The 14,430-nt window shown below is 39.9% G+C and overlaps 1 protein-coding gene across 3 annotated transcripts in view; it reads right to left on the bottom strand.

Moving 5' to 3' along the window:
* LOC140074009 (UPF0462 protein C4orf33 homolog) overlaps positions 1-14,430 on the bottom strand; it is a 58,294-nt gene that overhangs the window by 15,538 nt on the left and 28,326 nt on the right. The gene's annotated exons all lie outside the window — the stretch shown is intronic.

The raw sequence follows: 14,430 nt of genomic DNA, 5'->3' as shown, positions 1-14,430 counted from the left end.
AGGTGCATTTCACTGCCTATTAAATACGAAGATCGACTTTAGGTTCATGGACCCCAATAGAAAGTGTTTGCCTTCCATATTCAATTTATTGTTTTTCCACAGGGCAGGTGGGACTTTGATCTCTTGAAGCACCCCTATAGCTACAATATTTCTTTGATTAGACACAGATAATAGTGTAACTCCAGAAACCATGGAAAATTCATTGTAAAGCCTAATGCACGCAACCATTTTTTTGGCCGTGAGCTGGCCAATTTCGACTGGCCGAAATGGGCTGTAAACAAGGCGAATGCTAAATAACATAGTACATAAGGTGGAATAAAGATGCATGTTCATACTGTAATTGAACAGTATGCATCCAGAAGGAGGCAGCAAAAAAACTCCGAGTCTGAGGGGGAATTCCTTTTCAACTATAAATATCCTAATCAGAATATATTCTATCAAAATTCCATGAAAAAAATCTAGTTTTCATTACTTCCATAAATAGAAAGGAGTTTTGCCCATTCTTAAAAGTCGATTAAAAGTGAAGAGGAGCATATGTGCAACCCTCTCTCTACTCCCTGCAGCCACAAAATTGCAATGGGGAATTCAAGGAATATGTAGGCATCTAGATGCCCTGTAAATACACCCATTTAGAAAAGGCTGAACACAGGGCTTTTTCTTCAATCTAAGTAATTATGTAATTTGTGCTTGGTTTACTTAATAATAAAAAAACTGTAACATCATATAATACAACTAAAACATCATATCTGTAACCTGATGTTGGATATGGTAAATCCATTGTATTCCAAATAACTGCTGAGAGATATCTCTAATTGATTTCACCAGTTAGAATGGTGTTGTTACTTTATTGCTGGTGTGATAACAATGCTTTTACTATTTAGGTTTGTTTTTGTTAAATGTTGCAATTTAGAGAGTTTGTTAAATAGCCCCATCAGATTTTACTATGCAGCCAACTTCACTGTTATCTAAGTAAAAGCGTTAAAAAAAACAGCTACAAATACTGCTTAGCACCAGTGTGATATCACGAATTAAGGCTCCAATAGTGCAAGAGAGAGCCAATGTAATGTCTTAAATACATAGCATTCTCAAGTGTAACCAATGAAGGCAAGGGACAGGTTAGAAGAGTAGGGTTATCAGGAAATTCTATACACAACTTACCATTGACATTATCTTGCAATCTTTCTGCAGTCCCTGCTGTGTGACCAGCTCCTGAGACTCAATGGGGGTAGTTTATTTTTAGTGTGGCTCCTTACGTCGGGAAGTAAGAGTTCTCCTTACGGAGACAGTATCAGTTAAGGCCGCCATGTAGGCGTGTGGAGTCTTATGGCCCTGGATGCTCCACTAGGGGGACTGTGGGAAATATGCAAAGTTTTCCAAGATGGGATAAGGAAAACCATGGCTTATTTAGCTACCTTGTAAAACAGCTCCCTTGGCACCAAGCATGACCTACAAGAGGCCTTATGACATGATGCGAGATTAAAACCAAACCAGTATATCTATTCCAGAAGGAACAGACTCCCAACTATAGACAGCACTGTTTCAGCCTGATTGGATCTCCTCAGTACAGCATAGGGAACTGGTTTGGCTGGGTGAGAGGCTTGTGACTAGGGGGAGGAAGTAAGAGTTCTCTTTATGGAGACTGACAGTTAAGGCCAACATGTAGGTGTGTGGAGTCTTATAGCCATGGATGCTCCACTGGGAGGATTCTGGGAAAATATGCAAAGATTTCCAAGATGGAAAACCACGCCTCTTTTAGCTACCTTGTAAGGCAGCTCCCTTGAAATCAAGCATGACCTACAAGAGGCCTTATGACATGGTGCGGGATTACCACAGTTATGTCTGTCAGATTCATTACAGTGGCTTTTGCCCTTGATAAATCTGTTGGTAGTGTCTTATGCTATGTGGGTTATTTGCGACTGTCACATAGAAAGTCACAAAAGATCATCAAAAGTCAGCAAACCATAGACTAGGAAAGGGACTGATTGAGCCAAAACAGAAAGTTGCAAATCATGAATTCAGTGAAAACTAGTTTGTGCAAATAATGAATTTAGAGCAAGCAGGGTCTATGTCAAAGCGACTTTGCACTGTCCTATGTTTGTTTGGCACAATGGAAAGTCGCAAAACACCATTTGTGCCATAACAGCACCAACACAATGCCAAACATAGACAAAGAAATCCAATAATACATTACCCCCAATGTTCTCATTGAAGCCTTGTTGCATCTGGAGTTTATATATTTTTTCTCTAGATGGAGAGAATGCACCTTTATTCATGTATGTGGCCTTCCTTTATACCCTAACTTCTGGTCATCCTTTTTTGAATTGAACTGTAATTTTAAGTTTTCTCCCAAGCAAAGCTTCATAAAGTGTTAGAATTACATCACTATCCAGAGAGGCCAACACTCTTAATGCATGGCAAGATCCTTCTTGTTTTCAAGGCAACTGACTATGATCTACTAGTACACCCAGGTCCTTCTCAACAAGTGACTCTCACAGTCACAGAATGACTTTCCCTGAGGATATATGTTGCATTCAGATTGTTAGTCCCCAGGTGCAATCTCTCAGTAGTATCTGCAACTTTTTTAAAAAATAATTGCAAAATGCATGCAACAAATGCAACAAGATGGGAGCTGAGGGATTATACACATTTTTGGGTAATTTTTTAAAATCAGGTTTTACATCGGGTTGCACTAGCAGCTGTTCTACCTTTAACCCCTTGCCGCAAACCAACACAATCCATTTTCATACAGAGTGAGGGGTTTGTTGCATATTGTAGCAAACACCCATCATTAACACCTGCAATCAGCTATGAAAACGTTTTTAGATACATGAGGGCCTTTATCATTCCTTGTCTGTCAGTTTTCTGATGTACAAGACATGTAAAAGACATTGTTTTTTCCTGATATGCCACCCTTACGCAATGCATAAGGCAGATTATAGCGCAATTCTACACCAGGCAGGACTCGGTGTAGAATTCAATCCCTGTGAATTAATGAATGTTACAAAAATAAACAATCTATCCTGCCAATTTTTTTTCTAGAAAACACAGTCTACCAAGTATACAAAAATAACTTTTTAATAAAATGCTAAATTTACATGAAAATTCAAAATTTCCACTAAAATATGTACAAATTCAGACTACTGACAAGGGTAAGACAGAGTTAAAAAGTTAAATATAATTTTTGTTATACCTTTACAAAATTTAGAAAGAGAAAGTCAAAATGTTCTATATGAGCTATGAGAAGCTCCCTCTCTGCACCCTCCTCTTTTTTTCTTCCTGCTTCCTGATAGCATGAAGCTGGGGGGTACAAATAAGAGCAGTGGTAGCGAACCTATGGCACGGGTGCCAGACGTGCTACTCGGAGCCCATTCTGAGGTGAGATGGTTTTGACTACATTATCGTTGAAGGTCATCCTGCTAGACCCACCATTTCCTCCTGTAAAGAGAGACCCAGGAGAGAAGCTACAATGATAGTCTGAATGTACCCTCCTTCTTTCAACTGTATTGGTGGCCTCAGGGGACCGATACAATTGAAAGATGTGGAAGAACAGGTAGCAATAAGTTACTGCTTAAAATTCTATGTTGACACCTCACAGTAAATAAGTGGATTTTGGTTGTAGTTTGGGCTCTCTAAAAGTTTCGCCATCACTGCTTTAAAGGGTTTTAACTTTGGATCCTTAACACCTAGAATTTCAGTTTCGTTTAATTAAGGATTGTGTTTTTCGGTGACAGCAAAGCCGAGATATTAACTGTTAAAAGTGAAAGTAGGGATTGAGTTATATATATAAAATTGCACTTGAAACTTTAAACATGAATATCTCTGGATTCCTGGCACCTAGACACACATTAACAAAACATAATCTTAGATTATGAAAGAGGAGATGAGAAAAAAAATTAGATTCTAGGTGTCAGGTATCCAAAGCTATGGCTTCTAGAATCCAGGAGGTATCTCATAAGTCCTTGTCTGAGGTGATATACTGTGAGGATACGTATGACACACATCATTGGCGCGGAAAGTGTTAATGGCCCAGTGATGTATTATAATGTCATTGAGGGGTTAAAGGAAATCTACAATCAAAATCAAGCATGGATAAACCAAGGGCAATTACTCTGAAAATCTGCACCATGGAGGGGCTCTGGGACTGCTTCAGTAGTCTTTCAGGCTCATTAGAATAATTTTAAAAGTTGATTTTAGAAGGAAGGAGGCCATGGATAAGAAATATAGGTGCCTGGACCTATGAGATAGTGTCCCTGGTTATCATGCATCCTGTGAATATTATTAAAAGGTTTTTCCCACTAACAACACTCACCCCTTAGAATAAGGGAATGGCTATTTAGTTGGCAGGATTTTGACCAATGACAAATACCAATTATTATATAAATTGAATTGTGGTACATACTGTTAGGGTTGGGTAACACTGAAGACAGGGGAATGTGTGCACTGAACTCACCCGTGGGGCGACTACTAGAAGACTCGGAATACACTAGATAAGTGCAGGAAGGGAACAACAGGAACAAAGTAACAAACATAATGCGAGGGCTGTGAGTCTGTGGACCATCTGGACCACCGCGGGAGATGGTACTTGCCGACACATGGGACCGGAGCCCGCCGCAAAGCGGGATGGTCTTAATGCGGTGGGGTACCACCAAGTCGTTCCACAGGTGTGACTAGCCCGTGGTGGCAGCCAACGTAGTAGTGTAGGAGACAGTCTGTACCCGGGGTGACAGCAGGAGAACAGCACAGGAAAACACACTAAGACTCACGTCAGAAAATACAGGAGCTGGCACATGGATCAGGAACACAGGAACGGACTGGCACACAGGACAGAAATGCATGATACACACGAAGGCAGGATACACAGGAGAGCTTTCTCTTCAGGGAAATGGCTTGAAGATCCGTTGGTGAATGATGGGAGCCGGCGGATTAAATGCAGCCCCAAAAGTAGTACCGCCTCGCACAACTAGTGAAGCTGCAATTTATGCAGCCAGAACCCCACCTCCAGAACCTGATAGGAGCTGGATAACTTCTGGGAATTCACCACCCCTCATGGTGCAGAACAACAAAGCACAATCACAGACACCATGCAGAGTTACCACAACTCCCAGCAGTCCAGAATATAACCCCTAAACAGCGCAAGGTCTTAGCAGCCGCTGCACAGAGCACGCGCCAGAGATCGCTGGTAGTGGATGAGAGGTGGATTCTGCGTAGAGACGCGCAGGAGGTTAGAGAACGCTGCTAGCGTTCCTGACACATACATTACTGACACTTCATTCAAATCTAGAAATTGACCTGGATAGCCAAGTGAAAGGAGTAGTGGTAATAATTTCCTTTCTCTAGAGGGGTCCAAGCAAACAGATCCCCAGTAATCCTACGGATATGTGATGGGTGTTGCTTATGGGAAAAACACTTTAAAGTGTCACAATTAAACTATACTTATGCGTAATAATTACCTTTTCCTAAAGTTTGTTTTAATGTCAGGGGTTTAACACTCATTATAATCTGAGGAATGAGGAATTGGGTTTGTTAATTAACTCATTAATGTGTTATGCTTATCATTCTATTTTTATGAAAATAGAATAAAACAGCTTACTCCAATGTTTCCACCTAATGCAACTTGAGAAAGACAAAGCTCAAATCTGCAAATCCATGGAACTGGTTGAGAATTTCCATCCATGAACACTGAATCTGAACATCCTAAAAACTAAAAAAAATAAAAAATAAAATAGTGTTTTATGTGGTTATTAATTCAGAAGTGTCATGTTTATTGAATGAGGTTTACTCATCACACACAGCACACGTCAACAGGAATTTGACCCAGAATAATACATACATTAAATTCTTTTCTATCCATGCATACATGAAAATCCCGCTCTTTTGGGATTTCCAATACTATCCATACTGAAAACAGAAGAGGAGGGGAAGACATTACTCACTTGCTTTAAAGAGCAAATCTCTGTATGATAATGGGGAAATTAATTATTTATTGACATGCAAAGCAGTTTGACTTGTTGAGTAAATTATGGAGCATCTTCCCTTAACCCGAAATATGCAGTACATAAAGTTCCTATTTTAAGAAAATTAACTTTTAAGCTAGGATAAGGGATGAAAAATAGCTGTTTATGGAAAAGTATTATGTTTTTGGGTATTTCAAATAATTTTATTTCTTAATTGCATTTTCTGTTGGAGAGATGAACATGTTTACTGTACAAGCTAAATAATGTACTCATATTATAGTACGGGTCATAAATGTGGGCAAAACAAAGTGCAACACCCCTGCCAATGTATAGGCAAGGGGTGCTTGCGAATGAGGCCCTTTATCTATAGAACCCCTCTAAGTGAGTCTGATCAGCTCATCAGGAGAATGCCATAGGTCTTAGGCACTCGGCAGCGGTAGATTCTGCCTGAACAGGCAAGGGTTAAATCTGTGTTTAATATCTGTTATCCAATCATATGCTTCATTGTAAGCTGGAGTGTGATTGGAGAGTGAGAGTGAGATCTCTTTAGGCCCAGCTCCTGACTGAGGAACACCTCTTCCCAGACAACTCTCTTGCCAGAGAGACCTTAGAGCACATGCTCTGACCACAGGCCTCTGTGGGTCCCAGCTCATCTTCCAGAACACACACTGAGAGAAGGAAACAGAGTATCAGTGCACTCTGCAGTGACCAACCAACAAATATTGATTATTGATTAAAAGTTATATTTCAGAACCTTCTTCAACAAGATGTGGTTCCTTCCTTGCATTCTTCACTCAAGCAGCCAGGAATTTTCATGTAGAATGTTTTCAAAGCCCCTTGTCACACAGCAAAATGGGTTTCCTTGAAACAAAATAAACTCTGAAACAGTGGAATGTCCAGCCCAGAGCCCTGACCCAACAGAAAACCTCCAGAAAATCCTTGGTGATAAAAGTTGTGGCCAAGAAGCCCACAACAGTCACAGATCAGTGGCAAAGACTGGAAGAAGAGTGGAGCAAAATCCCAGCAGAACAGTGTGAGGCACTAGTGATGTCCTGAGAAAATGTAATTTTAATATTTCTCTTTGCTACAGTCATTGCTGTTCTGTAATTATAATCATCACATTTGTTGCAAAATAAAGGTTTTCTGGTAATATATTTTGGTAATTATGTAAAACACTGTTCTAGTTGCATGGGGCACCACTTACAAAAGAGTTCCTCACATGTTGATGAATGAAAATTACATTATTTCTGACCATACATAATTATATTTATATATATATTTATATATGGCAATGTCATCTAAGGGTTAATATTACAACCATACGGTTTCAATTACCATATATAATCAAGTATAAGCCGACCCAAGTATAAGCCGAGGCCCCTAATTTTAGCACAAAATACCTGGGAAAATCTATTGACTTGAGTATAAGCCAAGGGTGGGAAATGCATTGCTCACAACCTCCCCATTATATAGCCTGCCGGACCCTGTCCCATAGTATATAGCCAGCACCTGCCCCCAGTATATAGCCTGCCAGCCCATATCCCCCAGTATATAGCCAGCCCCCTGCCCCAGTATATAGCCAGCCCCCTGCCCCAGTATACAGCCAGCAGTGGGGGAAGCCAGAAAGGTGAGTTTTTTATTTTTTTTTACTCGAGTATAAGTTTGGGATTTCAGCACGTTTTTTTGTGCTGAAAAACTAGGCTTATACTCGAGTATATATGGAACATTCTACAAAATAAAATGAACACTTTTATTTAGTAATGCAATGTTATTCAAATTTGTGACACCATAAAGATAACATTGTTTTCATAATCCTTTTTAAGGTTAACCTAGAAACAACACATTTTCCTTTCATGTGCTCATGTTTTGCAATTTAACTTTTCACAACCAGTTTTCGATATAATTAGCAGAAAAAACATAGAAATCAATTTGCACAGTGTTAGAAATTCCAGTTTCCACTTCAGCACATTGAACCATGGTGTGATACATTGTGTCAGAAATCTTTTTTTTGATTCTTATATAGAATAATTTCTAAATTAAAAAAAGGTTAAATAGTTTTAACTTAACTATTTGAAAAAGTGGGCCACAAGCACACTCTTTCTTAATATAACTGCTATGTTATTAAGGTGCTGGGGTTATTATAACTGGTGTTTTATATGTTATAAGAGTTGCAAATCATTATAAAAGTGACTGATCTCTGGGAGCTTATCGTATTATAATATATTCCTAATTTTCAGACTAATAAATACTTAGGGAGTAATTCTAGAATGTGTTTGGCTGGATTTCTCATGGTCTTTCTGTAACTGTTTTGCAGTTTTTAAACATCATTTGAGTGAAGGGCGCTCAAACTTGCCCGGTCTAATCACAGTGTTTTGGGCCTCAAATGTAACAGAAAAAATGGAATTGCTCACTCACATGTGGTTTAGCTCCCTATTTGGCACATTTTGTGGCTGCAATTTTGTAAAATAAAGTTGCAGTGCTCACTCACGTATGTGACTTTTTAGGTGCAAATAAGTTGCACATTTTGCCTCAAAGCCAGGTATATATGATTTATGATTTATTATATATATATATATATATATATATATATATATATATATATATGATAAATTGGATGCAAAAAAGGACACCAGCCAAGTGCAAAAGAGTACAGTAAAATAGTGAAAAAAAAACTCCCTCCACACACACACATTTATTTTTTGTGTGTTCCCAGGAAATGTTGATTAGAAGGTAATTTTTTTCTACGTTAAAGAAAAAGGTATCTCTGTCTAATAACAATATGTTGCTCACAACCCTAAGTTTTTGCATAAAACACGTTTTATGTATTTATACGTCTGTTTCTTCCACATATTTTAGACTGGAAATCTAGTCCAGGAATTTAGACATATTCAAAGGATATTCCAGGCCTGACTTTGGTGAGATGAATTCGAAATAAACCTCAATTAATATTCAAGACTGCAGCACTTGAAAATGGGGAACGTATCCCCAAAACGCGCTCTGGCTGACATCTGTGTTGGCCCATGAAAGAAAATTCTTAAATTTCAATCCCCTAGGGCAGTGGTGGCGAACCTGTGGCAAGGGTGCCAGAGGTGGCACCCGGAGCCCTCTCTGTTTGCACCCAGGCCATCACCCCAGGGCAAAGTTTGCCTGGCAGGACTCAAAAAATCTTCCTACAATCCCAGGCAACTCAAGATATGAGTTATTTTAAAGCAACACATCCTTGTCTGCTAGGGACTGCAGGAAGAATGAGAACGCGTGGGAAGGGATTATCTTTGGAGGTTGTCCTGCTGGCCCCATGTTTCTTCCTATACAGAGGGACCCTGGTGAGATGATACAATGTGATCCATATTTGCCCTTTTTTTTTCAACTGGCGTTCTCAAGCGGCTGAAACAATTGAAATGTGTTAGCAATAAGCAGTTAGCAATAATGTGCTGCTTAAAATGCTGTGTTGGCACTTTGCAATAAATAAGTGGGTTTTGATTGTAGTTTGGGCACTCAGTCTCTAAAAGGTTTGCCATCTCTGCCCTAGGGGGTCTGAAAAATAGTACAAAATAAACATAAACATAAATCACCCCACTGTCCCTAGAACTAATATAAATAAACAGTAAAAATCATAAACATGTTAGGTATCGCCACGTCCCAAAATGTTCGATCTATCAAATATAATTTTTTTTATAATAGTTTTTTGACGGATTTCAGCCCCTTAATGGAAAATAGCGCCGAAATTCGAAAATGCCACTCATTTGTCATTTTGAAAAATATTAAAAATTTTATAAAAAGTCGCACAACATTACACCACACACAGCGCCATACACAGAAATATGAAAAAGTTATTAGCGCCAGAAGATGGCAAAATGAAGTATTTTTATTTTTACAGGTTTTAATTTTTGTGAGTGTATAAAAATATTATAAAACCTATATAAATTTGGTTTCCCCGTTATCGCACCTACCCAAAGAATAAAATAGACATCTCATTTTTAGGATGCACGTTGAAAGCCATGAAACCCAACGCAAATGGTGCAGTTTTTTCTCCAATTTTACTGCATATAAATTTTTTTTCCGATTCCCAGTACGGAATATTAAATACCGTCACTATGAAGTGCAATTTGTTATGCTACCACCTGACCAAAGTGAATATAAAAACCACTGCTGGGTGAGAGCACATGGTTCTGTCCAGTCAGAGCAGAGAGTAAGACCTCATGGTCTGTTCTTCAGTGTGAGTGAGGAGCACACCTTCAGTGCTGCCTCAGCCATCAATCCCAGGAACTTCTAGTGCCTCAGGCCTACAGCACACATTGCAAGTCTGGAGACTGAAACCCAGAACTGCAGCTTCGACCACTTGTTCCACCTGACCTGTTCTGACCTGTGTGCAACTTTCCTGCGCACCAACTCTCCATGACCACTTCAGCATCAAAGAATCTGCTGTTGCCGTTGCCTGTTGTTCAATTAAAAACTGTAAGTTGATTTGCACAATGTTGTCCCCGTCTGATCCCTGGATACGGTTGCTTACCGTCACGGCTCCCTATCCATCACCCAGGGACTCATCCTACAGACACCTCTGGGGTTGCCCCAGGGAGTAACCATTACATCAGCCTCGCCCACCATATTCTTTGCACACACCACCTGCTGGAGACCTGTCAGGCTGTAGGTCCCCAGACCAAGCACCGTGACCACAGCGTACTCAAGGATGCACTAGCCAGTCCCTCCAGTATTCTGGGCACTGGGTTCCTCCAGGCCACCAAAAAAAGGCTAGGCCCTGGTTGGGGATGGTGCACATCCCTTGCTATAAGAACTCTTACTTTCTGTTCCAGGTGCTACGCAGAAAACAAGCCCTCACAGCCCTTTACATGGAATAATAAAAAAAAGTTATAGATTTTTAAATTTATAGATTTTTAAAAGTGGAGACGCAAAAACGAAAAAAAAGGGCCAGGTCGTTAAGGGGTTAAAATATTATGGTATAATACAATAAGAGTTTCATACATTGGGACATCAGACTATTTCCAGATTATACATTAGGATAAAAAGCAGATGTATTATTTGATAATTTTCTACTTCCTTTCACACTTGCCTTGGTACTGCAATCAGATAGGATGAGCTAATTATCTCAGGTTAATATAATGTCACACTCGCTATATAAACACTAGCAGTCACCTCCAGTTACGATCTATGGGAAATTTGACACATGCCGTTAGCAGTGTAAGAGACAAGACTGCAGAAGGAAAGGTAGTTGGATAATTGAGATGGAAATAAGAGTTACCCTACTGCTGTCCATGTCACACTACATTAAAAAGATATTTAGCATCAATTAACAAACCCAACCAAGGATATCATTTTAAGACTATATATATATACACACATACATATACTTTCTGAGCTCTGCTATATTCCTCCCTCCCCCTTCCTTCTTTAAAGACCTTATCTGTCTGTAGCTTATAGATTTACTCTCCTGACGATTTGTTGCTTGCCAGCAGGAAGTCTCTGTCTGAGCTTCTCCTGGAATGTAAGGGTGGCAGAGAGCAGCTCTGTGCAGCATCAGACAGGAGAACAATATGTCTCCCCAACCCTAAAGTCAGAAGATTGATTGTCGGATCATGGGACAACATAAATAGATGATAGAAACAGGTTGGAATTATGTCTGTGAAATGGTGTTTTTTTTGTTAGTAACATTGAATTAGAGAATATGTTATTTTATTATCCTGAGTATATTTATGAATCTTGTTTTCACAGGAATACTCCTTTAACATTTACATGTAGGGAAGGTCTGTGCTCAAGATAAAATGTAGCATGGACAAGCATACAGCTGCTTTCCTTAACTCTCCTTAATTCTCAGCTGTCTGGGTCTGAAGAAGAGGTAGGTCCTCCCTCGAAACCCGTTTCCCTTGGCTTTTACACTACCTCTGGTTTTTACCAATAAAAATCCTAAATCTACTCATTGGATTGGCTCCTCTTGTCATTATTTTTTCCTCACTGATGCTCTCCATCGCAAGTCATGGTGCCCGGCCATAAACATATGTATGTACACCGTTACAAGGTAGGGCCCCATAGCTGTCTTTGGGATACGTCAATTTGCATGAATGTGAATAATCCTGGCAATTTAAAACAGATTTGGTGGGAAGCCCTGCCTTCTTCAAACCATTCCCCCCGGCAACTAATGCTCCTCCTCACTCTCTAGGGATGATAAAACACCCAATGCGGTCTCAAACCCCTGTGTGTGCAAGTCCTTCTATAAGATCCCATCATGTTCCTGTGTCTATTGAGCTGACAAAAGGCCCATGCCCTGTATCCCCCAGCCAGCCAGGTGTATAAGAATTGCCTCCAGGACATGTTGCCTCCAGGTTGATAGATAAGTCGATGTACATAAACAAAATATTGCCTCTGCAACTTAAAGCGTAACTGTAAAGTTAAAATGATTTTACCAAATTATTATACGTGATTGCCCCTTTGAAAACAAACAGAACTATGTGCTGCTAACCCTTTTCTTTCTAAAGTTACGTCATTTTCTGTACTGAAAGCGTTTGGCAAAAATCTTGCTCACCAGAGGTGAAGTGGGCGGAGACTAATGTCTGTCTGTCTATACCCTCAATCTGAGCCCAGCTAGCTTGCCCACTGATTCCATGATGGCTTGTGTTCTCTCTGAAAGTACTTTAGCATGAAATCCATTTAGTTTTCCACTAGTAAATCCACTGAACACTGCACAGTTTACATGCAGGATGTATATGGTGATCTACCTCGCAGCTTCCCTCACATGTAATAAGTGGAAGAAATCCAAGTAAACCAGTTACATGAAGTCTATAGCCTGTGCAGTGTGAGCACTAAGGGCTAATAGCTTATCTGCACACTGCTGAGACTGTCGATGACAAGGTGGGGGAAGGGTTGCAGCATGAGGTACAGAGAAAGACCGAAAAAGTTCTGTAGAATCACAAAATGGGAGAAAGGACTGATAGGGAATAGGAAAGATCTTGTACCTCACTATTTTGTGCAGGTGATCCACTGTATTCACTATTCCTCACACCTCCAGCTCTGCTACATACACAGAGACAGATTCGTCACATGACCTCCTTCTCTGTGAGCAGGGAGCAGCAGCCCCTCCTATTAAACCAACTGATAAACATACTGTAAACAAAGTACAGGCTCACAGGGCTTGTCCGCAGAGAGAGAGGAAGCAGCCATTACAGGACTAAGGTAATCTGAGGGGCTGCTCAGTACTGGATATAGGCAACAAAGATAATAGGCAAAGCTGTTTAACATCCCATTGATTTGTAAAAAAAAAAAAAAACCTTTACAGTTACTCTTTAAGGAGGGTTACATGCATGCATAATCTACTGGACATTTTCAACATGGAGGACTACAGGAACCAATACACACCCAGATTAAGCATGTGTGTGCAAGGGGCGTGGGTCAGCCCTCCTTGACACTGTGCAGATAGATCTTGATTTGTGAACAGGACAGCCAGGTTTACATTTCTTTCTTAAGCAAATAGAGTAGGTCCTCAACTGTGTGACTCTTTTGCCTAGGATAGCCAGGTGAATAGCTACATGACATTGCTGTCCTGTGCATTGATTTTATGCCACAGGACCACTCTCTAAGGTGCCTTAGGTGAAGACTGAGAACATTATTGAGGATGAGGGAGTAAACAAAAACACAGTAGTAGATAACAAAAGCAGCAATGACTGAGGGATGGTGAACCCCAATATACTATAGTTACTTGTATGATAAAGTAACTTGGATGCTCAGAGAGGTAGAGCGGCAAGACATAAGGTAACACCTTTGTCTTTCTCTCCAACCACCTCCCCGAGCGGGGTGGTTGGCCATATTCTCACCATGCAATGGCATCATGAACAATCAGCAACTGGCAGTGTACACTGTATTTTGCAACAAATGAAGGGAGGATTAACCCCAATATACTGTATTTTACTGACAATTGGGAACTGGCAAATCATGCACTACATTTTGCAATAAGGAAATGGCGGAGATGGCACAGGGGCAGATCTTTTTAGCGGCTGTGACAGCCTGTGATCCTGCAGGGGTTGGCTCTAGTTGGCTGTCAGCATGTCTTGACATGCGATGTAGTGTTTCTAGACTATTCATTTTGGCATACAGCATTTTGCAAGCGGCCAGTTTAGGAAAACCTATTTTCAACGTGTAGCCAGTAAATTTGCATTTTTGAAGAAACAGTTTTCCTGGAGTTCAGATTGAAAATGACTTGGTTCAACTCTAATGTGGACATTTTCTCCTTTACCCCTTGTAAATTTGTAGAATTTATATGGCTAAATGAACTTATTATTGAATTAAAGCAAACATTTGTTTGCTAATTAACTGGTTTCCTAAAATTTGATGTTTTGAAAATGAGTGATTTATCTATGGTTTCTAAGACCATAAAATTGCAATTTCTATGTCTTGTATGCATTGTAAAAAAACGAATGCCTGAATAAAACAGACTTATGGTAAATCTTACCTCCTAACTAGTTTTGATGGC

The sequence above is a fragment of the Engystomops pustulosus genome, chromosome 1 (genome assembly GCF_040894005.1).
Source record: "Engystomops pustulosus chromosome 1, aEngPut4.maternal, whole genome shotgun sequence".
Lineage (NCBI taxonomy): Eukaryota > Metazoa > Chordata > Amphibia > Anura > Leptodactylidae > Engystomops > Engystomops pustulosus.
The sequence above is the reverse complement of the archived record's forward strand: the minus strand, read 5'-3'. Positions and strand labels throughout refer to the sequence as shown.